Source organism: Brachyhypopomus gauderio, unplaced genomic scaffold, assembly GCF_052324685.1.
Source record: "Brachyhypopomus gauderio isolate BG-103 unplaced genomic scaffold, BGAUD_0.2 sc235, whole genome shotgun sequence".
In the NCBI taxonomy this organism is placed as follows: Eukaryota; Metazoa; Chordata; class Actinopteri; order Gymnotiformes; family Hypopomidae; genus Brachyhypopomus; species Brachyhypopomus gauderio.
The window spans coordinates 127,462-153,760 of record NW_027507056.1 but is presented as its reverse complement, the minus strand read 5'-3'; the positions used below and the strand labels follow the sequence as shown (position 1 = coordinate 153,760).

General features: G+C 45.2%; 37 non-coding genes across 37 annotated transcripts; 13 read left to right on the top strand and 24 right to left on the bottom strand.

Moving 5' to 3' along the window:
• Positions 1-1,935: 1,935 nt before the first annotated feature.
• trnas-uga (transfer RNA serine (anticodon UGA)) lies at positions 1,936-2,017 on the bottom strand. The gene has a single exon. It is a non-coding gene; the product is annotated as a tRNA-Ser (tRNA).
• A 583-nt stretch (positions 2,018-2,600) lies between these two features.
• Positions 2,601-2,673, bottom strand: trnam-cau (transfer RNA methionine (anticodon CAU)). The gene has a single exon. It is a non-coding gene; the product is annotated as a tRNA-Met (tRNA).
• Positions 2,674-3,434: 761 nt separating this feature from the next.
• trnad-guc (transfer RNA aspartic acid (anticodon GUC)) lies at positions 3,435-3,506 on the top strand. The gene has a single exon. It is a non-coding gene; the product is annotated as a tRNA-Asp (tRNA).
• A 404-nt stretch (positions 3,507-3,910) lies between these two features.
• trnas-uga (transfer RNA serine (anticodon UGA)) lies at positions 3,911-3,992 on the bottom strand. Its single transcript has one exon. It is a non-coding gene; the product is annotated as a tRNA-Ser (tRNA).
• Positions 3,993-4,573: 581 nt separating this feature from the next.
• On the bottom strand, positions 4,574-4,646 carry trnam-cau (transfer RNA methionine (anticodon CAU)). The gene has a single exon. It is a non-coding gene; the product is annotated as a tRNA-Met (tRNA).
• Positions 4,647-5,409: 763 nt separating this feature from the next.
• Positions 5,410-5,481, top strand: trnad-guc (transfer RNA aspartic acid (anticodon GUC)). The gene has a single exon. It is a non-coding gene; the product is annotated as a tRNA-Asp (tRNA).
• Positions 5,482-5,885: 404 nt separating this feature from the next.
• On the bottom strand, positions 5,886-5,967 carry trnas-uga (transfer RNA serine (anticodon UGA)). The gene has a single exon. It is a non-coding gene; the product is annotated as a tRNA-Ser (tRNA).
• A 583-nt stretch (positions 5,968-6,550) lies between these two features.
• trnam-cau (transfer RNA methionine (anticodon CAU)) lies at positions 6,551-6,623 on the bottom strand. The gene has a single exon. It is a non-coding gene; the product is annotated as a tRNA-Met (tRNA).
• A 761-nt stretch (positions 6,624-7,384) lies between these two features.
• On the top strand, positions 7,385-7,456 carry trnad-guc (transfer RNA aspartic acid (anticodon GUC)). Its single transcript has one exon. It is a non-coding gene; the product is annotated as a tRNA-Asp (tRNA).
• A 404-nt stretch (positions 7,457-7,860) lies between these two features.
• trnas-uga (transfer RNA serine (anticodon UGA)) lies at positions 7,861-7,942 on the bottom strand. The gene has a single exon. It is a non-coding gene; the product is annotated as a tRNA-Ser (tRNA).
• A 581-nt stretch (positions 7,943-8,523) lies between these two features.
• Positions 8,524-8,596, bottom strand: trnam-cau (transfer RNA methionine (anticodon CAU)). Its single transcript has one exon. It is a non-coding gene; the product is annotated as a tRNA-Met (tRNA).
• A 762-nt stretch (positions 8,597-9,358) lies between these two features.
• trnad-guc (transfer RNA aspartic acid (anticodon GUC)) lies at positions 9,359-9,430 on the top strand. The gene has a single exon. It is a non-coding gene; the product is annotated as a tRNA-Asp (tRNA).
• A 404-nt stretch (positions 9,431-9,834) lies between these two features.
• trnas-uga (transfer RNA serine (anticodon UGA)) lies at positions 9,835-9,916 on the bottom strand. The gene has a single exon. It is a non-coding gene; the product is annotated as a tRNA-Ser (tRNA).
• Positions 9,917-10,499: 583 nt separating this feature from the next.
• trnam-cau (transfer RNA methionine (anticodon CAU)) lies at positions 10,500-10,572 on the bottom strand. Its single transcript has one exon. It is a non-coding gene; the product is annotated as a tRNA-Met (tRNA).
• A 761-nt stretch (positions 10,573-11,333) lies between these two features.
• trnad-guc (transfer RNA aspartic acid (anticodon GUC)) lies at positions 11,334-11,405 on the top strand. The gene has a single exon. It is a non-coding gene; the product is annotated as a tRNA-Asp (tRNA).
• Positions 11,406-11,809: 404 nt separating this feature from the next.
• trnas-uga (transfer RNA serine (anticodon UGA)) lies at positions 11,810-11,891 on the bottom strand. Its single transcript has one exon. It is a non-coding gene; the product is annotated as a tRNA-Ser (tRNA).
• A 1,418-nt stretch (positions 11,892-13,309) lies between these two features.
• On the top strand, positions 13,310-13,381 carry trnad-guc (transfer RNA aspartic acid (anticodon GUC)). Its single transcript has one exon. It is a non-coding gene; the product is annotated as a tRNA-Asp (tRNA).
• A 404-nt stretch (positions 13,382-13,785) lies between these two features.
• On the bottom strand, positions 13,786-13,867 carry trnas-uga (transfer RNA serine (anticodon UGA)). Its single transcript has one exon. It is a non-coding gene; the product is annotated as a tRNA-Ser (tRNA).
• Positions 13,868-14,450: 583 nt separating this feature from the next.
• Positions 14,451-14,523, bottom strand: trnam-cau (transfer RNA methionine (anticodon CAU)). Its single transcript has one exon. It is a non-coding gene; the product is annotated as a tRNA-Met (tRNA).
• Positions 14,524-14,969: 446 nt separating this feature from the next.
• On the top strand, positions 14,970-15,041 carry trnad-guc (transfer RNA aspartic acid (anticodon GUC)). The gene has a single exon. It is a non-coding gene; the product is annotated as a tRNA-Asp (tRNA).
• A 404-nt stretch (positions 15,042-15,445) lies between these two features.
• Positions 15,446-15,527, bottom strand: trnas-uga (transfer RNA serine (anticodon UGA)). The gene has a single exon. It is a non-coding gene; the product is annotated as a tRNA-Ser (tRNA).
• A 583-nt stretch (positions 15,528-16,110) lies between these two features.
• Positions 16,111-16,183, bottom strand: trnam-cau (transfer RNA methionine (anticodon CAU)). Its single transcript has one exon. It is a non-coding gene; the product is annotated as a tRNA-Met (tRNA).
• Positions 16,184-16,944: 761 nt separating this feature from the next.
• On the top strand, positions 16,945-17,016 carry trnad-guc (transfer RNA aspartic acid (anticodon GUC)). Its single transcript has one exon. It is a non-coding gene; the product is annotated as a tRNA-Asp (tRNA).
• Positions 17,017-17,420: 404 nt separating this feature from the next.
• Positions 17,421-17,502, bottom strand: trnas-uga (transfer RNA serine (anticodon UGA)). The gene has a single exon. It is a non-coding gene; the product is annotated as a tRNA-Ser (tRNA).
• A 581-nt stretch (positions 17,503-18,083) lies between these two features.
• On the bottom strand, positions 18,084-18,156 carry trnam-cau (transfer RNA methionine (anticodon CAU)). The gene has a single exon. It is a non-coding gene; the product is annotated as a tRNA-Met (tRNA).
• Positions 18,157-18,918: 762 nt separating this feature from the next.
• On the top strand, positions 18,919-18,990 carry trnad-guc (transfer RNA aspartic acid (anticodon GUC)). Its single transcript has one exon. It is a non-coding gene; the product is annotated as a tRNA-Asp (tRNA).
• A 404-nt stretch (positions 18,991-19,394) lies between these two features.
• trnas-uga (transfer RNA serine (anticodon UGA)) lies at positions 19,395-19,476 on the bottom strand. Its single transcript has one exon. It is a non-coding gene; the product is annotated as a tRNA-Ser (tRNA).
• A 583-nt stretch (positions 19,477-20,059) lies between these two features.
• On the bottom strand, positions 20,060-20,132 carry trnam-cau (transfer RNA methionine (anticodon CAU)). The gene has a single exon. It is a non-coding gene; the product is annotated as a tRNA-Met (tRNA).
• A 761-nt stretch (positions 20,133-20,893) lies between these two features.
• Positions 20,894-20,965, top strand: trnad-guc (transfer RNA aspartic acid (anticodon GUC)). Its single transcript has one exon. It is a non-coding gene; the product is annotated as a tRNA-Asp (tRNA).
• A 404-nt stretch (positions 20,966-21,369) lies between these two features.
• On the bottom strand, positions 21,370-21,451 carry trnas-uga (transfer RNA serine (anticodon UGA)). Its single transcript has one exon. It is a non-coding gene; the product is annotated as a tRNA-Ser (tRNA).
• Positions 21,452-22,869: 1,418 nt separating this feature from the next.
• Positions 22,870-22,941, top strand: trnad-guc (transfer RNA aspartic acid (anticodon GUC)). Its single transcript has one exon. It is a non-coding gene; the product is annotated as a tRNA-Asp (tRNA).
• Positions 22,942-23,345: 404 nt separating this feature from the next.
• On the bottom strand, positions 23,346-23,427 carry trnas-uga (transfer RNA serine (anticodon UGA)). Its single transcript has one exon. It is a non-coding gene; the product is annotated as a tRNA-Ser (tRNA).
• A 583-nt stretch (positions 23,428-24,010) lies between these two features.
• trnam-cau (transfer RNA methionine (anticodon CAU)) lies at positions 24,011-24,083 on the bottom strand. The gene has a single exon. It is a non-coding gene; the product is annotated as a tRNA-Met (tRNA).
• Positions 24,084-24,529: 446 nt separating this feature from the next.
• Positions 24,530-24,601, top strand: trnad-guc (transfer RNA aspartic acid (anticodon GUC)). The gene has a single exon. It is a non-coding gene; the product is annotated as a tRNA-Asp (tRNA).
• A 404-nt stretch (positions 24,602-25,005) lies between these two features.
• On the bottom strand, positions 25,006-25,087 carry trnas-uga (transfer RNA serine (anticodon UGA)). Its single transcript has one exon. It is a non-coding gene; the product is annotated as a tRNA-Ser (tRNA).
• Positions 25,088-25,671: 584 nt separating this feature from the next.
• Positions 25,672-25,744, bottom strand: trnam-cau (transfer RNA methionine (anticodon CAU)). Its single transcript has one exon. It is a non-coding gene; the product is annotated as a tRNA-Met (tRNA).
• Positions 25,745-26,190: 446 nt separating this feature from the next.
• trnad-guc (transfer RNA aspartic acid (anticodon GUC)) lies at positions 26,191-26,262 on the top strand. The gene has a single exon. It is a non-coding gene; the product is annotated as a tRNA-Asp (tRNA).
• The last annotated feature ends 37 nt before the right edge of the window (positions 26,263-26,299 follow it).

Sequence of the window (26,299 nt, the reverse complement as noted above, 5' to 3'; positions counted from 1 at the left end):
GATGCGGAACCTAACCTGATATGGCTACTTTGAGGTGTGGGTCTTAGACTCTACCCCAGCCCCGAGGGGGTCCCGAGGACCCCCCCCACAGCAACCCCCGTCCTCCTAGCCCCTTCCTACCCCGAGTTAAACCCCTTAGTTCAACCTGCCGCTAGGTGGCGCTATCTCCATTAGATTCCATTCATACCACTTTGCTAATAAGGGAAAGACACCTTCATGTTAGGGACCCTAACCCGGATGGAACTTGGAACCATCCTGGTCCCTGAGCTTAACCACGCCCCAAAGGAGGGCCCCCAGGGCCCCTTTCCAAGGCCCCCGCTAGGGGGCGCCGGAGGAACCGAAGCCCCTATTGAAACCCACTCATACCACTTTGACACTAGTGGAAAAACTAGCGTAAGACACTTTAAAATTATAGACCCTAACCCGATGGGGCAACTTTGGGGTGGGGGTCCAAGACTCTACCCCTGCCCCGAGGGGGTCCCGAGGACCCCCCCACAGCAACCCCCGTCCTCCTAGCCCCTTCCTACCCTGAGGTATAAGCCATAGATGAATGGCCACTATGTGGCGCTATAGGTGGGTTAGTGTGTAACATACTCTTATTATATATCAGTCCTAGTGGGTTAGTGTGTAAAAGGTTATTATTATTAAGTTGTCCTATTAGCAAAGTGTCCAGGAAAGTTGACCACAGCGCCCCCTATCTGCGGACAAGTTCATGATATATCATGGACATGTCCATGCTAAAACCTATAGGAAAAGTTAGGGTCAAGGACGTGTATCTAATCTGTACCCTCTTCATCATATGTCTATGGCAAAATACCATTTTCACAATATTGACCCCTACCCTAACCCTAACCCTAACCCTAACCCTAACCCTAACCCAACGTAATTAAACTCTAATCCTACCCTAACCAATCACAGGATGTTCCAAGAGTAGACAAACAACGCACACAAACAAAAAAAAACAAAAATACCACCAAAATACAAGTACAAACGACACCTACCTCATGAAGGTATGAAGTGAAGCTTTCTCTGGAGTGCTTTTAGTAGATGCAAAGCAGTAATGTGTGCCAAGAAATTCAGAACTTGCATGTGGGAAAGAGAGAAATGCAAAATCTCAGTTGATCTAAGATGGATATTGCAGTTCGGTACAATGCACTGGAATACGAAGACAAAATGAATTGCCAATGTAGCTAAAGCCAATTTTGCAGCAAATGGTTCGCATGACTTAACTAGGAAGGCAGATGAATCAAACCTGTAGGTCACCAAGATTCTTTGAGTTTTTCCTATCATAAGTCCACAAACTGATGATGGTAAAAGAGGAGTGGCAACAGTGAGTCAATATCACCACAATGTGTTCTTTTTACCACCTCCTTGCAGGCACAATGATTCAGAGTACTTTAAAATCAAGGGGACAAGTGCACGTCACCTGACTCAGCATCACTGCGAGACACAGCACGTGTCCTCGTTAGTATAGTGGATAGTATCTCCGCCTGTCATGCGGAAGACCGGGGTTCGATTCCCCGACAGGGAGACCCTCTTTTAGCGCAAGGCGGAGCAACCAGTGACCGGCCATGAAAGAATGTGGCACTTTTTCTTTTACCTGAAACAAGACATCGCTATGTTGCATGAAGATCTTTGGATGAAGCACCTGTGAGTGCAAGCTCTCCCCACTGGTGGCATAAGGTCTCATCACAAATCACATTAGAGAGGCAAGTTAATCCTCTACGCTGCAAGAGACCCCACTGCATTTCCATGCCAACACATTGTAACGACGAAGCAGCCATTTGTAACTCAATTCCTGGGACTATTTCAGGATCAGTTAGGACTGCTAAAGTTTGGCAGCACAAAGTTGCAAATGGCATGAGAAGCATATTTAAAACTGGCTAGCAGGAAGAGAGCACACTCTCTCTTTCCACACGCCCAACAAGACACTCACGCTGCAAGCAGGAGTCGAACCTGCGCGGGGAAACCCCATTGGATTTCAAGTCCAACGCCTTAACCTCTCGGCCATCGCAGCTCGGCGGAGCGAGAGTAACATAGAGATCAATTCCTTGGACTTCCTCAAGCTCAATGATGAGTGCACAAGTGTCATTGCTTCTGAGTTGCAAATGGCTTGAGAAGAAAATTCAAATAAATGAATCTCCATAAGTCTACTCACTATTAACTTCAAGCTGGTACCAATTCCAAGTGATCAGGTATTCAAAAGCGTGTCATCAAAAGTGAATCAAAAAGAATCAAAAGTGAAAAGTGTCCGACGTGGTCCATTATTCTGTGTTGGCACCACGACACTGCAGTTTGATCTGGGAGCGAACATGCTCCAAAGAGGCAGCTTGATGTCTCAGTAAAGGTGTCAATACAGACGCCAACAAGGTATTGACTGAACGGTCAGTGGAGAGAATTGAATTGGATGCAACACAACTTGCTGTGTACACGCGAATTTACAAAAGAAAAAGCACAGCTTGAATCAACTAGGGATGACCTGTAAGAGTCATGTGCCAATACTATTTTCAGGTAGGGGGTGTGCTCAGCATGCGAGTGAATAAGGAAAGAGCGTTTGAGCATCTTTTGGGGGCTCGTCAATCTTTTCAAAAAGCTTCTGCTGCCCCGTGTGAGGGTCGAACTCACGACCTTCAGATTATGAGACTGACGCGCTACCTACTGCGCTAACGAGGCTAGGAAAGAAGAAGCGAGGCTGAGGAAGAACTAACAAAGCTGGAGAAAAAATGTATCCGCCCCCAATTCACTCCTTGGAGCATGGCGGCAAGTGCACCTGCAGCAACTAATTACTGCCAACAACAGCTAACAAACAACAAGGTTAGCACAAGAAGCCTGGAATTAACCAGAATCTGAGGCCAACGTAATTAAACTCTAATCCTACCCTAACCAATCACAGGATGTTCCAAGAGTAGACAAACAACGCACACAAACAAAAAAAAACAAAAATACCACCAAAATACAAGTACAAACGACACCTACCTCATGAAGGTATGAAGTGAAGCTTTCTCTGGAGTGCTTTTAGTAGATGCAAAGCAGTAATGTGTGCCAAGAAATTCAGAACTTGCATGTGGGAAAGAGAGAAATGCAAAATCTCAGTTGATCTAAGATGGATATTGCAGTTCGGTACAATGCACTGGAATACAAAGACAAAATGAATTGCCAATGTAGCTAAAGCCAATTTTGCAGCAAATGGTTTGCATGACTTAACTAGGAAGGCAGATGAATCAAACCTGTAGGTCACCAAGATTCTTTGAGTTTTTCCTATCATAAGTCCACAAACTGACGATGGTAAAAGAGGAGTGGCAACAGTGAGTCAATATCACCACAATGTGTTCTTTTTACCACCTCCTTGCAGGCACAATGATTCAGAGTACTTTAAAATCAAGGGGACAAGTGCACGTCACCTGACTCAGCATCACTGCGAGACACAGCACGTGTCCTCGTTAGTATAGTGGATAGTATCTCCGCCTGTCACGCGGAAGACCGGGGTTCGATTCCCCGACGGGGAGACCCTCTTTTAGCGCAAGGCGGAGCAACCAGTGACTGGCCATGAAAGAATGTGGCACTTTTTCTTTTACCTGAAACAAGACATCGCTATGTTGCATGAAGATCTTTGGATGAAGCACCTGTGAGTGCGAGCTCTCCCCACTGGTGGCATAAGGTCTCATCACAAATCACATTAGAGAGGCAAGTTAATCCTCTACGCTGCAAGAGACCCCACTGCATTTCCATGCCAACACATTGTAACGACGAAGCAGCCATTTGTAACTCAATTCCTGGGACTATTTCAGGATCAGTTAGGACTGCTAAAGTTTGTCAGCACAAAGTTGCAAATGGCATGAGAAGCATATTTAAAACTGGCTAGCAGGAAGAGAGCACACTCTCTCTTTCCACACGCCCAACAAGACACTCACGCTGCAAGCAGGAGTCGAACCTGCGCGGGGAAACCCCATTGGATTTCAAGTCCAACGCCTTAACCTCTCGGCCATCGCAGCTCGGCGGAGCGAGAGTAACAGAGATCAATTCCTTGGACTTCCTCAAGCTCAATGATGAGTGCACAAGTGTCATTGCTTCTGAGTTGCAAATGGCTTGAGAAGAAAATTCAAATAAATGAATCTCCATAAGTCTACTCACTATTAACTTCATGCTGGTACCAATTCCAGGTGATCAGGTATTCAAAAGCGTGTCATCAAAAGTGAATCAAAAAGAATCAAAAGTGAAAAGTGTCCGACGTGGTCCATTATTCTGTGTTGGCACCACGACACTGCAGTTTGATCTGGGAGCGAACATGCTCCAAAGAGGCAGCTTGATGTCTCAGTAGAGGTGTCAATACAGACGCCATCAAGGTATTGACTGAACGGTCAGTGGAGAGAATTGAATTGGATGCAACACAACTTGCTGTGTACACGCGAATTTACAAAAGAAAAAGCACAGCTTGAATCAACTAGGGATGACCTGTAAGAGTCATGTGCCAATACTATTTTCAGGTAGGGGGTGTGCTCAGCATGCGAGTGAATAAGGAAAGAGCGTTTGAGCATCTTTTGGGGGCTCGTCAATCTTTTCAAAAAGCTTCTGCTGCCCCGTGTGAGGGTCGAACTCACGACCTTCAGATTATGAGACTGACGCGCTACCTACTGCGCTAACGAGGCTAGGAAAGAAGAAGCGAGGCTGAGGAAGAACTAACAAAGCTGGAGAAAAAATGTATCCGCCCCCAATTCACTCCTTGGAGCATGGCGGCAAGTGCACCTGCAGCAACTAATTACTGCCAACAACAGCTAACAAACAACAAGGTTAGCACAAGAAGCCTGGAATTAACCAGAATCTGAGGCCAACGTAATTAAACTCTAATCCTACCCTAACCAATCACAGGATGTTCCAAGAGTAGACAAACAACGCACACAAACAAAAAAAAAAACAAAAATACCACCAAACTACAAGTACAAACGACACCTACCTCATGAAGGTATGAAGTGAAGCTTTCTCTGGAGTGCTTTTAGTAGATGCAAAGCAGTAATGTGTGCCAAGAAATTCAGAACTTGCATGTGGGAAAGAGAGAAATGCAAAATCTCAGTTGATCTAAGATGGATATTGCAGTTCGGTACAATGCACTGGAATACGAAGACAAAATGAATTGCCAATGTAGCTAAAGCCAATTTTGCAGCAAATGGTTCGCATGACTTAACTAGGAAGGCAGATGAATCAAACCTGTAGGTCACCAAGATTCTTTGAGTTTTTCCTATCATAAGTCCACAAACTGACGATGGTAAAAGAGGAGTGGCAACAGTGAGTCAATATCACCACAATGTGTTCTTTTTACCACCTCCTTGCAGGCACAATGATTCAGAGTACTTTAAAATCAAGGGGACAAGTGCACGTCACCTGACTCAGCATCACTGCGAGACACAGCACGTGTCCTCGTTAGTATAGTGGATAGTATCTCCGCCTGTCACGCGGAAGACCGGGGTTCGATTCCCCGACGGGGAGACCCTCTTTTAGCGCAAGGCGGAGCAACCAGTGACCGGCCATGACAGAATGTGGCACTTTTTCTTTTACCTGAAACAAGACATCGCTATGTTGCATGAAGATCTTTGGATGAAGCACCTGTGAGTGCGAGCTCTCCCCACTGGTGGCATAAGGTCTCATCACAAATCACATTAGAGAGGCAAGTTAATCCTCTACGCTGCAAGAGACCCCACTGCATTTCCATGCCAACACATTGTAACGACGAAGCAGCCATTTGTAACTCAATTCCTGGGACTATTTCAGGATCAGTTAGGACTGCTAAAGTTTGGCAGCACAAAGTTGCAAATGGCATGAGAAGCATATTTAAAACTGGCTAGCAGGAAGAGAGCACACTCTCTCTTTCCACACGCCCAACAAGACACTCACGCTGCAAGCAGGAGTCGAACCTGCGCGGGGAAACCCCATTGGATTTCAAGTCCAACGCCTTAACCTCTCGGCCATCGCAGCTCGGCGGAGCGAGAGTAACATAGAGATCAATTCCTTGGACTTCCTCAAGCTCAATGATGAGTGCACAAGTGTCATTGCTTCTGAGTTGCAAATGGCTTGAGAAGAAAATTCAAATAAATGAATCTCCATAAGTCTACTCACTATTAACTTCAAGCTGGTACCAATTCCAAGTGATCAGGTATTCAAAAGCGTGTCATCAAAAGTGAATCAAAAAGAATCAAAAGTGAAAAGTGTCCGACGTGGTCCATTATTCTGTGTTGGCACCACGACACTGCAGTTTGATCTGGGAGCGAACATGCTCCAAAGAGGCAGCTTGATGTCTCAGTAAAGGTGTCAATACAGACGCCAACAAGGTATTGACTGAACGGTCAGTGGAGAGAATTGAATTGGATGCAACACAACTTGCTGTGTACACGCGAATTTACAAAAGAAAAAGCACAGCTTGAATCAACTAGGGATGACCTGTAAGAGTCATGTGCCAATACTATTTTCAGGTAGGGGGTGTGCTCAGCATGCGAGTGAATAAGGAAAGAGCGTTTGAGCATCTTTTGGGGGCTCGTCAATCTTTTCAAAAAGCTTCTGCTGCCCCGTGTGAGGGTCGAACTCACGACCTTCAGATTATGAGACTGACGCGCTACCTACTGCGCTAACGAGGCTAGGAAAGAAGAAGCGAGGCTGAGGAAGAACTAACAAAGCTGGAGAAAAAATGTATCCGCCCCCAATTCACTCCTTGGAGCATGGCGGCAAGTGCACCTGCAGCAACTAATTACTGCCAACAACAGCTAACAAACAACAAGGTTAGCACAAGAAGCCTGGAATTAACCAGAATCTGAGGCCAACGTAATTAAACTCTAATCCTACCCTAACCAATCACAGGATGTTCCAAGAGTAGACAAACAACGCACACAAACAAAAAAAAACAAAAATACCACCAAAATACAAGTACAAACGACACCTACCTCATGAAGGTATGAAGTGAAGCTTTCTCTGGAGTGCTTTTAGTAGATGCAAAGCAGTAATGTGTGCCAAGAAATTCAGAACTTGCATGTGGGAAAGAGAGAAATGCAAAATCTCAGTTGATCTAAGATGGATATTGCAGTTCGGTACAATGCACTGGAATACGAAGACAAAATGAATTGCCAATGTAGCTAAAGCCAATTTTGCAGCAAATGGTTTGCATGACTTAACTAGGAAGGCAGATGAATCAAACCTGTAGGTCACCAAGATTCTTTGAGTTTTTCCTATCATAAGTCCACAAACTGACGATGGTAAAAGAGGAGTGGCAACAGTGAGTCAATATCACCACAATGTGTTCTTTTTACCACCTCCTTGCAGGCACAATGATTCAGAGTACTTTAAAATCAAGGGGACAAGTGCACGTCACCTGACTCAGCATCACTGCGAGACACAGCACGTGTCCTCGTTAGTATAGTGGATAGTATCTCCGCCTGTCACGCGGAAGACCGGGGTTCGATTCCCCGACGGGGAGACCCTCTTTTAGCGCAAGGCGGAGCAACCAGTGACTGGCCATGAAAGAATGTGGCACTTTTTCTTTTACCTGAAACAAGACATCGCTATGTTGCATGAAGATCTTTGGATGAAGCACCTGTGAGTGCGAGCTCTCCCCACTGGTGGCATAAGGTCTCATCACAAATCACATTAGAGAGGCAAGTTAATCCTCTACGCTGCAAGAGACCCCACTGCATTTCCATGCCAACACATTGTAACGACGAAGCAGCCATTTGTAACTCAATTCCTGGGACTATTTCAGGATCAGTTAGGACTGCTAAAGTTTGTCAGCACAAAGTTGCAAATGGCATGAGAAGCATATTTAAAACTGGCTAGCAGGAAGAGAGCACACTCTCTCTTTCCACACGCCCAACAAGACACTCACGCTGCAAGCAGGAGTCGAACCTGCGCGGGGAAACCCCATTGGATTTCAAGTCCAACGCCTTAACCTCTCGGCCATCGCAGCTCGGCGGAGCGAGAGTAACAGAGATCAATTCCTTGGACTTCCTCAAGCTCAATGATGAGTGCACAAGTGTCATTGCTTCTGAGTTGCAAATGGCTTGAGAAGAAAATTCAAATAAATGAATCTCCATAAGTCTACTCACTATTAACTTCATGCTGGTACCAATTCCAGGTGATCAGGTATTCAAAAGCGTGTCATCAAAAGTGAATCAAAAAGAATCAAAAGTGAAAAGTGTCCGACGTGGTCCATTATTCTGTGTTGGCACCACGACACTGCAGTTTGATCTGGGAGCGAACATGCTCCAAAGAGGCAGCTTGATGTCTCAGTAGAGGTGTCAATACAGACGCCATCAAGGTATTGACTGAACGGTCAGTGGAGAGAATTGAATTGGATGCAACACAACTTGCTGTGTACACGCGAATTTACAAAAGAAAAAGCACAGCTTGAATCAACTAGGGATGACCTGTAAGAGTCATGTGCCAATACTATTTTCAGGTAGGGGGTGTGCTCAGCATGCGAGTGAATAAGGAAAGAGCGTTTGAGCATCTTTTGGGGGCTCGTCAATCTTTTCAAAAAGCTTCTGCTGCCCCGTGTGAGGGTCGAACTCACGACCTTCAGATTATGAGACTGACGCGCTACCTACTGCGCTAACGAGGCTAGGAAAGAAGAAGCGAGGCTGAGGAAGAACTAACAAAGCTGGAGAAAAAATGTATCCGCCCCCAATTCACTCCTTGGAGCATGGCGGCAAGTGCACCTGCAGCAACTAATTACTGCCAACAACAGCTAACAAACAACAAGGTTAGCACAAGAAGCCTGGAATTAACCAGAATCTGAGGCCAACGTAATTAAACTCTAATCCTACCCTAACCAATCACAGGATGTTCCAAGAGTAGACAAACAACGCACACAAACAAAAAAAAAACAAAAATACCACCAAACTACAAGTACAAACGACACCTACCTCATGAAGGTATGAAGTGAAGCTTTCTCTGGAGTGCTTTTAGTAGATGCAAAGCAGTAATGTGTGCCAAGAAATTCAGAACTTGCATGTGGGAAAGAGAGAAATGCAAAATCTCAGTTGATCTAAGATGGATATTGCAGTTCGGTACAATGCACTGGAATACGAAGACAAAATGAATTGCCAATGTAGCTAAAGCCAATTTTGCAGCAAATGGTTCGCATGACTTAACTAGGAAGGCAGATGAATCAAACCTGTAGGTCACCAAGATTCTTTGAGTTTTTCCTATCATAAGTCCACAAACTGACGATGGTAAAAGAGGAGTGGCAACAGTGAGTCAATATCACCACAATGTGTTCTTTTTACCACCTCCTTGCAGGCACAATGATTCAGAGTACTTTAAAATCAAGGGGACAAGTGCACGTCACCTGACTCAGCATCACTGCGAGACACAGCACGTGTCCTCGTTAGTATAGTGGATAGTATCTCCGCCTGTCACGCGGAAGACCGGGGTTCGATTCCCCGACGGGGAGACCCTCTTTTAGCGCAAGGCGGAGCAACCAGTGACCGGCCATGACAGAATGTGGCACTTTTTCTTTTACCTGAAACAAGACATCGCTATGTTGCATGAAGATCTTTGGATGAAGCACCTGTGAGTGCGAGCTCTCCCCACTGGTGGCATAAGGTCTCATCACAAATCACATTAGAGAGGCAAGTTAATCCTCTACGCTGCAAGAGACCCCACTGCATTTCCATGCCAACACATTGTAACGACGAAGCAGCCATTTGTAACTCAATTCCTGGGACTATTTCAGGATCAGTTAGGACTGCTAAAGTTTGGCAGCACAAAGTTGCAAATGGCATGAGAAGCATATTTAAAACTGGCTAGCAGGAAGAGAGCACACTCTCTCTTTCCACACGCCCAACAAGACACTCACGCTGCAAGCAGGAGTCGAACCTGCGCGGGGAAACCCCATTGGATTTCAAGTCCAACGCCTTAACCTCTCGGCCATCGCAGCTCGGCGGAGCGAGAGTAACATAGAGATCAATTCCTTGGACTTCCTCAAGCTCAATGATGAGTGCACAAGTGTCATTGCTTCTGAGTTGCAAATGGCTTGAGAAGAAAATTCAAATAAATGAATCTCCATAAGTCTACTCACTATTAACTTCAAGCTGGTACCAATTCCAAGTGATCAGGTATTCAAAAGCGTGTCATCAAAAGTGAATCAAAAAGAATCAAAAGTGAAAAGTGTCCGACGTGGTCCATTATTCTGTGTTGGCACCACGACACTGCAGTTTGATCTGGGAGCGAACATGCTCCAAAGAGGCAGCTTGATGTCTCAGTAAAGGTGTCAATACAGACGCCAACAAGGTATTGACTGAACGGTCAGTGGAGAGAATTGAATTGGATGCAACACAACTTGCTGTGTACACGCGAATTTACAAAAGAAAAAGCACAGCTTGAATCAACTAGGGATGACCTGTAAGAGTCATGTGCCAATACTATTTTCAGGTAGGGGGTGTGCTCAGCATGCGAGTGAATAAGGAAAGAGCGTTTGAGCATCTTTTGGGGGCTCGTCAATCTTTTCAAAAAGCTTCTGCTGCCCCGTGTGAGGGTCGAACTCACGACCTTCAGATTATGAGACTGACGCGCTACCTACTGCGCTAACGAGGCTAGGAAAGAAGAAGCGAGGCTGAGGAAGAACTAACAAAGCTGGAGAAAAAATGTATCCGCCCCCAATTCACTCCTTGGAGCATGGCGGCAAGTGCACCTGCAGCAACTAATTACTGCCAACAACAGCTAACAAACAACAAGGTTAGCACAAGAAGCCTGGAATTAACCAGAATCTGAGGCCAACGTAATTAAACTCTAATCCTACCCTAACCAATCACAGGATGTTCCAAGAGTAGACAAACAACGCACACAAACAAAAAAAAACAAAAATACCACCAAAATACAAGTACAAACGACACCTACCTCATGAAGGTATGAAGTGAAGCTTTCTCTGGAGTGCTTTTAGTAGATGCAAAGCAGTAATGTGTGCCAAGAAATTCAGAACTTGCATGTGGGAAAGAGAGAAATGCAAAATCTCAGTTGATCTAAGATGGATATTGCAGTTCGGTACAATGCACTGGAATACAAAGACAAAATGAATTGCCAATGTAGCTAAAGCCAATTTTGCAGCAAATGGTTTGCATGACTTAACTAGGAAGGCAGATGAATCAAACCTGTAGGTCACCAAGATTCTTTGAGTTTTTCCTATCATAAGTCCACAAACTGACGATGGTAAAAGAGGAGTGGCAACAGTGAGTCAATATCACCACAATGTGTTCTTTTTACCACCTCCTTGCAGGCACAATGATTCAGAGTACTTTAAAATCAAGGGGACAAGTGCACGTCACCTGACTCAGCATCACTGCGAGACACAGCACGTGTCCTCGTTAGTATAGTGGATAGTATCTCCGCCTGTCACGCGGAAGACCGGGGTTCGATTCCCCGACGGGGAGACCCTCTTTTAGCGCAAGGCGGAGCAACCAGTGACTGGCCATGAAAGAATGTGGCACTTTTTCTTTTACCTGAAACAAGACATCGCTATGTTGCATGAAGATCTTTGGATGAAGCACCTGTGAGTGCGAGCTCTCCCCACTGGTGGCATAAGGTCTCATCACAAATCACATTAGAGAGGCAAGTTAATCCTCTACGCTGCAAGAGACCCCACTGCATTTCCATGCCAACACATTGTAACGACGAAGCAGCCATTTGTAACTCAATTCCTGGGACTATTTCAGGATCAGTTAGGACTGCTAAAGTTTGTCAGCACAAAGTTGCAAATGGCATGAGAAGCATATTTAAAACTGGCTAGCAGGAAGAGAGCACACTCTCTCTTTCCACACGCCCAACAAGACACTCACGCTGCAAGCAGGAGTCGAACCTGCGCGGGGAAACCCCATTGGATTTCAAGTCCAACGCCTTAACCTCTCGGCCATCGCAGCTCGGCGGAGGGAGAGTAACATAGAGATCAATTCCTTGGACTTCCTCAAGCTCAATGATGAGTGCACAAGTGTCATTGCTTCTGAGTTGCAAATGGCTTGAGAAGAAAATTCAAATAAATGAATCTCCATAAGTCTACTCACTATTAACTTCATGCTGGTACCAATTCCAGGTGATCAGGTATTCAAAAGCGTGTCATCAAAAGTGAATCAAAAAGAATCAAAAGTGAAAAGTGTCCGACGTGGTCCATTATTCTGTGTTGGCACCACGACACTGCAGTTTGATCTGGGAGCGAACATGCTCCAAAGAGGCAGCTTGATGTCTCAGTAGAGGTGTCAATACAGACGCCATCAAGGTATTGACTGAACGGTCAGTGGAGAGAATTGAATTGGATGCAACACAACTTGCTGTGTACACGCGAATTTACAAAAGAAAAAGCACAGCTTGAATCAACTAGGGATGACCTGTAAGAGTCATGTGCCAATACTATTTTCAGGTAGGGGGTGTGCTCAGCATGCGAGTGAATAAGGAAAGAGCGTTTGAGCATCTTTTGGGGGCTCGTCAATCTTTTCAAAAAGCTTCTGCTACCCCGTGTGATGGTCGAACTCACGAACTTCAGATTATGAGACTGACGCGCTACCTACTGCGCTAACGAGGCTAGGAAAGAAGAAGCAAGGCTGAGGAAGAACTAACAAAGCTGGAGAAAAAATGTATCCGCCCCCAATTCACTCCTTGGAGCATGGCGGCAAGTGCACCTGCAGCAACTAATTACTGCCAACAACAGCTAACAAACAACAAGGTTAGCACAAGAAGCCTGGAATTAACCAGAATCTGAGGCCAACGTAATTAAACTCTAATCCTACCCTAACCAATCACAGGATGTTCCAAGAGTAGACAAACAACGCACACAAACAAAAAAAAAACAAAAATACCACCAAAATACAAGTACAAACGACAGCTACCTCATGAAGGTATGAAGTGAAGCTTTCTCTGGAGTGCTTTTAGTAGATGCAAAGCAGTAATGTGTGCCAAGAAATTCAGAACTTGCATGTGGGAAAGAGAGAAATGCAAAATCTCAGTTGATCTAAGATGGATATTGCAGTTCGGTACAATGCACTGGAATACGAAGACAAAATGAATTGCCAATGTAGCTAAAGCCAATTTTGCAGCAAATGGTTCGCATGACTTAACTAGGAAGGCAGATGAATCAAACCTGTAGGTCACCAAGATTCTTTGAGTTTTTCCTATCATAAGTCCACAAACTGACGATGGTAAAAGAGGAGTGGCAACAGTGAGTCAATATCACCACAATGTGTTCTTTTTACCATCTCCTTGCAGGCACAATGATTCAGAGTACTTTAAAATCAAGGGGACAAGTGCACGTCACCTGACTCAGCATCACTGCGAGACACAGCACGTGTCCTCGTTAGTATAGTGGATAGTATCTCCGCCTGTCACGCGGAAGACCGGGGTTCGATTCCCCGACGGGGAGACCCTCTTTTAGCGCAAGGCGGAGCAACCAGTGACCGGCCATGAAAGAATGTGGCACTTTTTCTTTTACCTGAAACAAGACATCGCTATGTTGCATGAAGATCTTTGGATGAAGCACCTGTGAGTGCAAGCTCTCCCCACTGGTGGCATAAGGTCTCATCACAAATCACATTAGAGAGGCAAGTTAATCCTCTACGCTGCAAGAGACCCCACTGCATTTCCATGCCAACACATTGTAACGACGAAGCAGCCATTTGTAACTCAATTCCTGGGACTATTTCAGGATCAGTTAGGACTGCTAAAGTTTGGCAGCACAAAGTTGCAAATGGCATGAGAAGCATATTTAAAACTGGCTAGCAGGAAGAGAGCACACTCTCTCTTTCCACACGCCCAACAAGACACTCACGCTGCAAGCAGGAGTCGAACCTGCGCGGGGAAACCCCATTGGATTTCAAGTCCAACGCCTTAACCTCTCGGCCATCGCAGCTCGGCGGAGTGAGAGTAACATAGAGATCAATTCCTTGGACTTACTCAAGCTCAATGATGAGTGCACAAGTGTCATTGCTTCTGAGTTGCAAATGGCTTGAGAAGAAAATTCAAATAAATGAATCTCCATAAGTCTACTCACTATTAACTTCAAGCTGGTACCAATTCCAGGTGATCAGGTATTCAAAAGCGTGTCATCAAAAGTGAATCAAAAAGAATCAAAAGTGAAAAGTGTCCGACGTGGTCCATTATTCTGTGTTGGCACCACGACACTGCAGTTTGATCTGGGAGCGAACATGCTCCAAAGAGGCAGCTTGATGTCTCAGTAGAGGTGTCAATACAGACGCCATCAAGGTATTGACTGAACGGTCAGTGGAGAGAATTGAATTGGATGCAACACAACTTGCTGTGTACACGCGAATTTACAAAAGAAAAAGCACAGCTTGAATCAACTAGGGATGACCTGTAAGAGTCATGTGCCAATACTATTTTCAGGTAGGGGGTGTGCTCAGCATGCGAGTGAATAAGGAAAGAGCGTTTGAGCATCTTTTGGGGGCTCGTCAATCTTTTCAAAAAGCTTCTGCTGCCCCGTGTGAGGGTCGAACTCACGACCTTCAGATTATGAGACTGACGCGCTACCTACTGCGCTAACGAGGCTAGGAAAGAAGAAGCGAGGCTGAGGAAGAACTAGATGCAAAGCAGTAATGTGTGCCAAGAAATTCAGAACTTGCATGTGGGAAAGAGAGAAATGCAAAATCTCAGTTGATCTAAGATGGATATTGCAGTTCGGTACAATGCACTGGAATACAAAGACAAAATGATTTGCCAATGTAGCTAAAGCCAATTTTGCAGCAAATGGTTTGCATGACTTAACTAGGAAGGCAGATGAATCAAACCTGTAGGTCACCAAGATTCTTTGAGTTTTTCCTATCATAAGTCCACAAACTGACGATGGTAAAAGAGGAGTGGCAACAGTGAGTCAATATCACCACAATGTGTTCTTTTTACCACCTCCTTGCAGGCACAATGATTCAGAGTACTTTAAAATCAAGGGGACAAGTGCACGTCACCTGACTCAGCATCACTGCGAGACACAGCACGTGTCCTCGTTAGTATAGTGGATAGTATCTCCGCCTGTCACGCGGAAGACCGGGGTTCGATTCCCCGACGGGGAGACCCTCTTTTAGCGCAAGGCGGAGCAACCAGTGACCGGCCATGACAGAATGTGGCACTTTTTCTTTTACCTGAAACAAGACATCGCTATGTTGCATGAAGATCTTTGGATGAAGCACCTGTGAGTGCGAGCTCTCCCCACTGGTGGCATAAGGTCTCATCACAAATCACATTAGAGAGGCAAGTTAATCCTCTACGCTGCAAGAGACCCCACTGCATTTCCATGCCAACACATTGTAACGACGAAGCAGCCATTTGTAACTCAATTCCTGGGACTATTTCAGGATCAGTTAGGACTGCTAAAGTTTGGCAGCACAAAGTTGCAAATGGCATGAGAAGCATATTTAAAACTGGCTAGCAGGAAGAGAGCACACTCTCTCTTTCCACACGCCCAACAAGACACTCACGCTGCAAGCAGGAGTCGAACCTGCGCGGGGAAACCCCATTGGATTTCAAGTCCAACGCCTTAACCTCTCGGCCATCGCAGCTCGGCGGAGCGAGAGTAACATAGAGATCAATTCCTTGGACTTCCTCAAGCTCAATGATGAGTGCACAAGTGTCATTGCTTCTGAGTTGCAAATGGCTTGAGAAGAAAATTCAAATAAATGAATCTCCATAAGTCTACTCACTATTAACTTCAAGCTGGTACCAATTCCAAGTGATCAGGTATTCAAAAGCGTGTCATCAAAAGTGAATCAAAAAGAATCAAAAGTGAAAAGTGTCCGACGTGGTCCATTATTCTGTGTTGGCACCACGACACTGCAGTTTGATCTGGGAGCGAACATGCTCCAAAGAGGCAGCTTGATGTCTCAGTAAAGGTGTCAATACAGACGCCAACAAGGTATTGACTGAACGGTCAGTGGAGAGAATTGAATTGGATGCAACACAACTTGCTGTGTACACGCGAATTTACAAAAGAAAAAGCACAGCTTGAATCAACTAGGGATGACCTGTAAGAGTCATGTGCCAATACTATTTTCAGGTAGGGGGTGTGCTCAGCATGCGAGTGAATAAGGAAAGAGCGTTTGAGCATCTTTTGGGGGCTCGTCAATCTTTTCAAAAAGCTTCTGCTGCCCCGTGTGAGGGTCGAACTCACGACCTTCAGATTATGAGACTGACGCGCTACCTACTGCGCTAACGAGGCTAGGAAAGAAGAAGCGAGGCTGAGGAAGAACTAACAAAGCTGGAGAAAAAATGTATCCGCCCCCAATTCACTCCTTGGAGCATGGCGGCAAGTGCACCTGCAGCAACTAATTACTGCCAACAACAGCTAACAAACAACAAGGTTAGCACAAGAAGCCTGGAATTAACCAGAATCTGAGGCCAACGTAATTAAACTCTAATCCTACCCTAACCAATCACAGGATGTTCCAAGAGTAGACAAACAACGCACACAAACAAAAAAAAACAAAAATACCACCAAAATACAAGTACAAACGACACCTACCTCATGAAGGTATGAAGTGAAGCTTTCTCTGGAGTGCTTTTAGTAGATGCAAAGCAGTAATGTGTGCCAAGAAATTCAGAACTTGCATGTGGGAAAGAGAGAAATGCAAAATCTCAGTTGATCTAAGATGGATATTGCAGTTCGGTACAATGCACTGGAATACGAAGACAAAATGAATTGCCAATGTAGCTAAAGCCAATTTTGCAGCAAATGGTTTGCATGACTTAACTAGGAAGGCAGATGAATCAAACCTGTAGGTCACCAAGATTCTTTGAGTTTTTCCTATCATAAGTCCACAAACTGACGATGGTAAAAGAGGAGTGGCAACAGTGAGTCAATATCACCACAATGTGTTCTTTTTACCACCTCCTTGCAGGCACAATGATTCAGAGTACTTTAAAATCAAGGGGACAAGTGCACGTCACCTGACTCAGCATCACTGCGAGACACAGCACGTGTCCTCGTTAGTATAGTGGATAGTATCTCCGCCTGTCACGCGGAAGACCGGGGTTCGATTCCCCGACGGGGAGACCCTCTTTTAGCGCAAGGCGGAGCAACCAGTGACTGGCCATGAAAGAATGTGGCACTTTTTCTTTTACCTGAAACAAGACATCGCTATGTTGCATGAAGATCTTTGGATGAAGCACCTGTGAGTGCGAGCTCTCCCCACTGGTGGCATAAGGTCTCATCACAAATCACATTAGAGAGGCAAGTTAATCCTCTACGCTGCAAGAGACCCCACTGCATTTCCATGCCAACACATTGTAACGACGAAGCAGCCATTTGTAACTCAATTCCTGGGACTATTTCAGGATCAGTTAGGACTGCTAAAGTTTGTCAGCACAAAGTTGCAAATGGCATGAGAAGCATATTTAAAACTGGCTAGCAGGAAGAGAGCACACTCTCTCTTTCCACACGCCCAACAAGACACTCACGCTGCAAGCAGGAGTCGAACCTGCGCGGGGAAACCCCATTGGATTTCAAGTCCAACGCCTTAACCTCTCGGCCATCGCAGCTCGGCGGAGCGAGAGTAACAGAGATCAATTCCTTGGACTTCCTCAAGCTCAATGATGAGTGCACAAGTGTCATTGCTTCTGAGTTGCAAATGGCTTGAGAAGAAAATTCAAATAAATGAATCTCCATAAGTCTACTCACTATTAACTTCATGCTGGTACCAATTCCAGGTGATCAGGTATTCAAAAGCGTGTCATCAAAAGTGAATCAAAAAGAATCAAAAGTGAAAAGTGTCCGACGTGGTCCATTATTCTGTGTTGGCACCACGACACTGCAGTTTGATCTGGGAGCGAACATGCTCCAAAGAGGCAGCTTGATGTCTCAGTAGAGGTGTCAATACAGACGCCATCAAGGTATTGACTGAACGGTCAGTGGAGAGAATTGAATTGGATGCAACACAACTTGCTGTGTACACGCGAATTTACAAAAGAAAAAGCACAGCTTGAATCAACTAGGGATGACCTGTAAGAGTCATGTGCCAATACTATTTTCAGGTAGGGGGTGTGCTCAGCATGCGAGTGAATAAGGAAAGAGCGTTTGAGCATCTTTTGGGGGCTCGTCAATCTTTTCAAAAAGCTTCTGCTGCCCCGTGTGAGGGTCGAACTCACGACCTTCAGATTATGAGACTGACGCGCTACCTACTGCGCTAACGAGGCTAGGAAAGAAGAAGCGAGGCTGAGGAAGAACTAACAAAGCTGGAGAAAAAATGTATCCGCCCCCAATTCACTCCTTGGAGCATGGCGGCAAGTGCACCTGCAGCAACTAATTACTGCCAACAACAGCTAACAAACAACAAGGTTAGCACAAGAAGCCTGGAATTAACCAGAATCTGAGGCCAACGTAATTAAACTCTAATCCTACCCTAACCAATCACAGGATGTTCCAAGAGTAGACAAACAACGCACACAAACAAAAAAAAAACAAAAATACCACCAAACTACAAGTACAAACGACACCTACCTCATGAAGGTATGAAGTGAAGCTTTCTCTGGAGTGCTTTTAGTAGATGCAAAGCAGTAATGTGTGCCAAGAAATTCAGAACTTGCATGTGGGAAAGAGAGAAATGCAAAATCTCAGTTGATCTAAGATGGATATTGCAGTTCGGTACAATGCACTGGAATACGAAGACAAAATGAATTGCCAATGTAGCTAAAGCCAATTTTGCAGCAAATGGTTCGCATGACTTAACTAGGAAGGCAGATGAATCAAACCTGTAGGTCACCAAGATTCTTTGAGTTTTTCCTATCATAAGTCCACAAACTGACGATGGTAAAAGAGGAGTGGCAACAGTGAGTCAATATCACCACAATGTGTTCTTTTTACCACCTCCTTGCAGGCACAATGATTCAGAGTACTTTAAAATCAAGGGGACAAGTGCACGTCACCTGACTCAGCATCACTGCGAGACACAGCACGTGTCCTCGTTAGTATAGTGGATAGTATCTCCGCCTGTCACGCGGAAGACCGGGGTTCGATTCCCCGACGGGGAGACCCTCTTTTAGCGCAAGGCGGAGCAACCAGTGACCGGCCATGACAGAATGTGGCACTTTTTCTTTTACCTGAAACAAGACATCGCTATGTTGCATGAAGATCTTTGGATGAAGCACCTGTGAGTGCGAGCTCTCCCCACTGGTGGCATAAGGTCTCATCACAAATCACATTAGAGAGGCAAGTTAATCCTCTACGCTGCAAGAGACCCCACTGCATTTCCATGCCAACACATTGTAACGACGAAGCAGCCATTTGTAACTCAATTCCTGGGACTATTTCAGGATCAGTTAGGACTGCTAAAGTTTGGCAGCACAAAGTTGCAAATGGCATGAGAAGCATATTTAAAACTGGCTAGCAGGAAGAGAGCACACTCTCTCTTTCCACACGCCCAACAAGACACTCACGCTGCAAGCAGGAGTCGAACCTGCGCGGGGAAACCCCATTGGATTTCAAGTCCAACGCCTTAACCTCTCGGCCATCGCAGCTCGGCGGAGCGAGAGTAACATAGAGATCAATTCCTTGGACTTCCTCAAGCTCAATGATGAGTGCACAAGTGTCATTGCTTCTGAGTTGCAAATGGCTTGAGAAGAAAATTCAAATAAATGAATCTCCATAAGTCTACTCACTATTAACTTCAAGCTGGTACCAATTCCAAGTGATCAGGTATTCAAAAGCGTGTCATCAAAAGTGAATCAAAAAGAATCAAAAGTGAAAAGTGTCCGACGTGGTCCATTATTCTGTGTTGGCACCACGACACTGCAGTTTGATCTGGGAGCGAACATGCTCCAAAGAGGCAGCTTGATGTCTCAGTAAAGGTGTCAATACAGACGCCAACAAGGTATTGACTGAACGGTCAGTGGAGAGAATTGAATTGGATGCAACACAACTTGCTGTGTACACGCGAATTTACAAAAGAAAAAGCACAGCTTGAATCAACTAGGGATGACCTGTAAGAGTCATGTGCCAATACTATTTTCAGGTAGGGGGTGTGCTCAGCATGCGAGTGAATAAGGAAAGAGCGTTTGAGCATCTTTTGGGGGCTCGTCAATCTTTTCAAAAAGCTTCTGCTGCCCCGTGTGAGGGTCGAACTCACGACCTTCAGATTATGAGACTGACGCGCTACCTACTGCGCTAACGAGGCTAGGAAAGAAGAAGCGAGGCTGAGGAAGAACTAACAAAGCTGGAGAAAAAATGTATCCGCCCCCAATTCACTCCTTGGAGCATGGCGGCAAGTGCACCTGCAGCAACTAATTACTGCCAACAACAGCTAACAAACAACAAGGTTAGCACAAGAAGCCTGGAATTAACCAGAATCTGAGGCCAACGTAATTAAACTCTAATCCTACCCTAACCAATCACAGGATGTTCCAAGAGTAGACAAACAACGCACACAAACAAAAAAAAACAAAAATACCACCAAAATACAAGTACAAACGACACCTACCTCATGAAGGTATGAAGTGAAGCTTTCTCTGGAGTGCTTTTAGTAGATGCAAAGCAGTAATGTGTGCCAAGAAATTCAGAACTTGCATGTGGGAAAGAGAGAAATGCAAAATCTCAGTTGATCTAAGATGGATATTGCAGTTCGGTACAATGCACTGGAATACAAAGACAAAATGAATTGCCAATGTAGCTAAAGCCAATTTTGCAGCAAATGGTTTGCATGACTTAACTAGGAAGGCAGATGAATCAAACCTGTAGGTCACCAAGATTCTTTGAGTTTTTCCTATCATAAGTCCACAAACTGACGATGGTAAAAGAGGAGTGGCAACAGTGAGTCAATATCACCACAATGTGTTCTTTTTACCACCTCCTTGCAGGCACAATGATTCAGAGTACTTTAAAATCAAGGGGACAAGTGCACGTCACCTGACTCAGCATCACTGCGAGACACAGCACGTGTCCTCGTTAGTATAGTGGATAGTATCTCCGCCTGTCACGCGGAAGACCGGGGTTCGATTCCCCGACGGGGAGACCCTCTTTTAGCGCAAGGCGGAGCAACCAGTGACTGGCCATGAAAGAATGTGGCACTTTTTCTTTTACCTGAAACAAGACATCGCTATGTTGCATGAAGATCTTTGGATGAAGCACCTGTGAGTGCGAGCTCTCCCCACTGGTGGCATAAGGTCTCATCACAAATCACATTAGAGAGGCAAGTTAATCCTCTACGCTGCAAGAGACCCCACTGCATTTCCATGCCAACACATTGTAACGACGAAGCAGCCATTTGTAACTCAATTCCTGGGACTATTTCAGGATCAGTTAGGACTGCTAAAGTTTGTCAGCACAAAGTTGCAAATGGCATGAGAAGCATATTTAAAACTGGCTAGCAGGAAGAGAGCACACTCTCTCTTTCCACACGCCCAACAAGACACTCACGCTGCAAGCAGGAGTCGAACCTGCGCGGGGAAACCCCATTGGATTTCAAGTCCAACGCCTTAACCTCTCGGCCATCGCAGCTCGGCGGAGGGAGAGTAACATAGAGATCAATTCCTTGGACTTCCTCAAGCTCAATGATGAGTGCACAAGTGTCATTGCTTCTGAGTTGCAAATGGCTTGAGAAGAAAATTCAAATAAATGAATCTCCATAAGTCTACTCACTATTAACTTCATGCTGGTACCAATTCCAGGTGATCAGGTATTCAAAAGCGTGTCATCAAAAGTGAATCAAAAAGAATCAAAAGTGAAAAGTGTCCGACGTGGTCCATTATTCTGTGTTGGCACCACGACACTGCAGTTTGATCTGGGAGCGAACATGCTCCAAAGAGGCAGCTTGATGTCTCAGTAGAGGTGTCAATACAGACGCCATCAAGGTATTGACTGAACGGTCAGTGGAGAGAATTGAATTGGATGCAACACAACTTGCTGTGTACACGCGAATTTACAAAAGAAAAAGCACAGCTTGAATCAACTAGGGATGACCTGTAAGAGTCATGTGCCAATACTATTTTCAGGTAGGGGGTGTGCTCAGCATGCGAGTGAATAAGGAAAGAGCGTTTGAGCATCTTTTGGGGGCTCGTCAATCTTTTCAAAAAGCTTCTGCTACCCCGTGTGATGGTCGAACTCACGAACTTCAGATTATGAGACTGACGCGCTACCTACTGCGCTAACGAGGCTAGGAAAGAAGAAGCGAGGCTGAGGAAGAACTAACAAAGCTGGAGAAAAAATGTATCCGCCCCCAATTCACTCCTTGGAGCATGGCGGCAAGTGCACCTGCAGCAACTAATTACTGCCAACAACAGCTAACAAACAACAAGGTTAGCACAAGAAGCCTGGAATTAACCAGAATCTGAGGCCAACGTAATTAAACTCTAATCCTACCCTAACCAATCACAGGATGTTCCAAGAGTAGACAAACAACGCACACAAACAAAAAAAAAACAAAAATACCACCAAAATACAAGTACAAACGACAGCTACCTCATGAAGGTATGAAGTGAAGCTTTCTCTGGAGTGCTTTTAGTAGATGCAAAGCAGTAATGTGTGCCAAGAAATTCAGAACTTGCATGTGGGAAAGAGAGAAATGCAAAATCTCAGTTGATCTAAGATGGATATTGCAGTTCGGTACAATGCACTGGAATACGAAGACAAAATGAATTGCCAATGTAGCTAAAGCCAATTTTGCAGCAAATGGTTCGCATGACTTAACTAGGAAGGCAGATGAATCAAACCTGTAGGTCACCAAGATTCTTTGAGTTTTTCCTATCATAAGTCCACAAACTGACGATGGTAAAAGAGGAGTGGCAACAGTGAGTCAATATCACCACAATGTGTTCTTTTTACCATCTCCTTGCAGGCACAATGATTCAGAGTACTTTAAAATCAAGGGGACAAGTGCACGTCACCTGACTCAGCATCACTGCGAGACACAGCACGTGTCCTCGTTAGTATAGTGGATAGTATCTCCGCCTGTCACGCGGAAGACCGGGGTTCGATTCCCCGACGGGGAGACCCTCTTTTAGCGCAAGGCGGAGCAACCAGTGACCGGCCATGAAAGAATGTGGCACTTTTTCTTTTACCTGAAACAAGACATCGCTATGTTGCATGAAGATCTTTGGATGAAGCACCTGTGAGTGCAAGCTCTCCCCACTGGTGGCATAAGGTCTCATCACAAATCACATTAGAGAGGCAAGTTAATCCTCTACGCTGCAAGAGACCCCACTGCATTTCCATGCCAACACATTGTAACGACGAAGCAGCCATTTGTAACTCAATTCCTGGGACTATTTCAGGATCAGTTAGGACTGCTAAAGTTTGGCAGCACAAAGTTGCAAATGGCATGAGAAGCATATTTAAAACTGGCTAGCAGGAAGAGAGCACACTCTCTCTTTCCACACGCCCAACAAGACACTCACGCTGCAAGCAGGAGTCGAACCTGCGCGGGGAAACCCCATTGGATTTCAAGTCCAACGCCTTAACCTCTCGGCCATCGCAGCTCGGCGGAGTGAGAGTAACATAGAGATCAATTCCTTGGACTTACTCAAGCTCAATGATGAGTGCACAAGTGTCATTGCTTCTGAGTTGCAAATGGCTTGAGAAGAAAATTCAAATAAATGAATCTCCATAAGTCTACTCACTATTAACTTCAAGCTGGTACCAATTCCAGGTGATCAGGTATTCAAAAGCGTGTCATCAAAAGTGAATCAAAAAGAATCAAAAGTGAAAAGTGTCCGACGTGGTCCATTATTCTGTGTTGGCACCACGACACTGCAGTTTGATCTGGGAGCGAACATGCTCCAAAGAGGCAGCTTGATGTCTCAGTAGAGGTGTCAATACAGACGCCATCAAGGTATTGACTGAACGGTCAGTGGAGAGAATTGAATTGGATGCAACACAACTTGCTGTGTACACGCGAATTTACAAAAGAAAAAGCACAGCTTGAATCAACTAGGGATGACCTGTAAGAGTCATGTGCCAATACTATTTTCAGGTAGGGGGTGTGCTCAGCATGCGAGTGAATAAGGAAAGAGCGTTTGAGCATCTTTTGGGGGCTCGTCAATCTTTTCAAAAAGCTTCTGCTGCCCCGTGTGAGGGTCGAACTCACGACCTTCAGATTATGAGACTGACGCGCTACCTACTGCGCTAACGAGGCTAGGAAAGAAGAAGCGAGGCTGAGGAAGAACTAGATGCAAAGCAGTAATGTGTGCCAAGAAATTCAGAACTTGCATGTGGGAAAGAGAGAAATGCAAAATCTCAGTTGATCTAAGATGGATATTGCAGTTCGGTACAATGCACTGGAATACAAAGACAAAATGATTTGCCAATGTAGCTAAAGCCAATTTTGCAGCAAATGGTTTGCATGACTTAACTAGGAAGGCAGATGAATCAAACCTGTAGGTCACCAAGATTCTTTGAGTTTTTCCTATCATAAGTCCACAAACTGACGATGGTAAAAGAGGAGTGGCAACAGTGAGTCAATATCACCACAATGTGTTCTTTTTACCACCTCCTTGCAGGCACAATGATTCAGAGTACTTTAAAATCAAGGGGACAAGTGCACGTCACCTGACTCAGCATCACTGCGATACACAGCACGTGTCCTCGTTAGTATAGTGGATAGTATCTCCGCCTGTCACGCGGAAGACCGGGGTTCGATTCCCCGACGGGGAGACCCTCTTTTAGCGCAAGGCGGAGCAACCAGTGACCGGCCATGAAAGAATGTGGCACTTTTTCTTTTACCTGAAACAAGACATCGCTATGTTGCATGAAGATCTTTGGATGAAGCACCTGTGAGTGCAAGCTCTCCCCACTGGTGGCATAAGGTCTCATCACAAATCACATTAGAGAGGCAAGTTAATCCTCTACGCTGCAAGAGACCCCACTGCATTTCCATGCCAACACATTGTAACGACGAAGCAGCCATTTGTAACTCAATTCCTGGGACTATTTCAGGATCAGTTAGGACTGCTAAAGTTTGGCAGCACAAAGTTGCAAATGGCATGAGAAGCATATTTAAAACTGGCTAGCAGGAAGAGAGCACACTCTCTCTTTCCACACGCCCAACAAGACACTCACGCTGCAAGCAGGAGTCGAACCTGCGCGGGGAAACCCCATTGGATTTCAAGTCCAATGCCTTAACCTCTCGGCCATCGCAGCTCGGCGGAGCGAGAGTAACATAGAGATCAATTCCTTGGACTTACTCAAGCTCAATGATGAGTGCACAAGTGTCATTGCTTCTGAGTTGCAAATGGCTTGAGAAGAAAATTCAAATAAATGAATCTCCATAAGTCTACTCACTATTAACTTCAAGCTGGTACCAATTCCAGGTGATCAGGTATTCAAAAGCGTGTCATCAAAAGTGAATAAAAAAGAATCAAAAGTGAAAAGTGTCCGACGTGGTCCATTATTCTGTGTTGGCACCACGACACTGCAGTTTGATCTGGGAGCGAACATGCTCCAAAGAGGCAGCTTGATGTCTCAGTAGAGGTGTCAATACAGACGCCATCAAGGTATTGACTGAACGGTCAGTGGAGAGAATTGAATTGGATGCAACACAACTTGCTGTGTACACGCGAATTTACAAAAAGAAAAAGCACAGCTTGAATCAACTAGGGATGACCTGTAAGAGTCATGTGCCAATACTATTTTCAGGTAGGGGGTGTGCTCAGCATGCGAGTGAATAAGGAAAGAGCGTTTGAGCATCTTTTGGGGGCTCGTCAATCTTTTCAAAAAGCTTCTGCTGCCCCGTGTGAGGGTCGAACTCACGACCTTCAGATTATGAGACTGACGCGCTACCTACTGCGCTAACGAGGCTAGGAAAGAAGAAGCGAGGCTGAGGAAGAACTAGATGCAAAGCAGTAATGTGTGCCAAGAAATTCAGAACTTGCATGTGGGAAAGAGAGAAATGCAAAATCTCAGTTGATCTAAGATGGATATTGCAGTTCGGTACAATGCACTGGAATACAAAGACAAAATGAATTGCCAATGTAGCTAAAGCCAATTTTGCAGCAAATGGTTTGCATGACTTAACTAGGAAGGCAGATGAATCAAACCTGTAGGTCACCAAGATTCTTTGAGTTTTTCCTATCATAAGTCCACAAACTGACGATGGTAAAAGAGGAGTGGCAACAGTGAGTCAATATCACCACAATGTGTTCTTTTTACCACCTCCTTGCAGGCACAATGATTCAGAGTACTTTAAAATCAAGGGGACAAGTGCACGTCACCTGACTCAGCATCACTGCGAGACACAGCACGTGTCCTCGTTAGTATAGTGGATAGTATCTCCGCCTGTCACGCGGAAGACCGGGGTTCGATTCCCCGACGGGGAGACCCTCTTTTAGCGCAAGGCGGAGCAACCAGTGACTG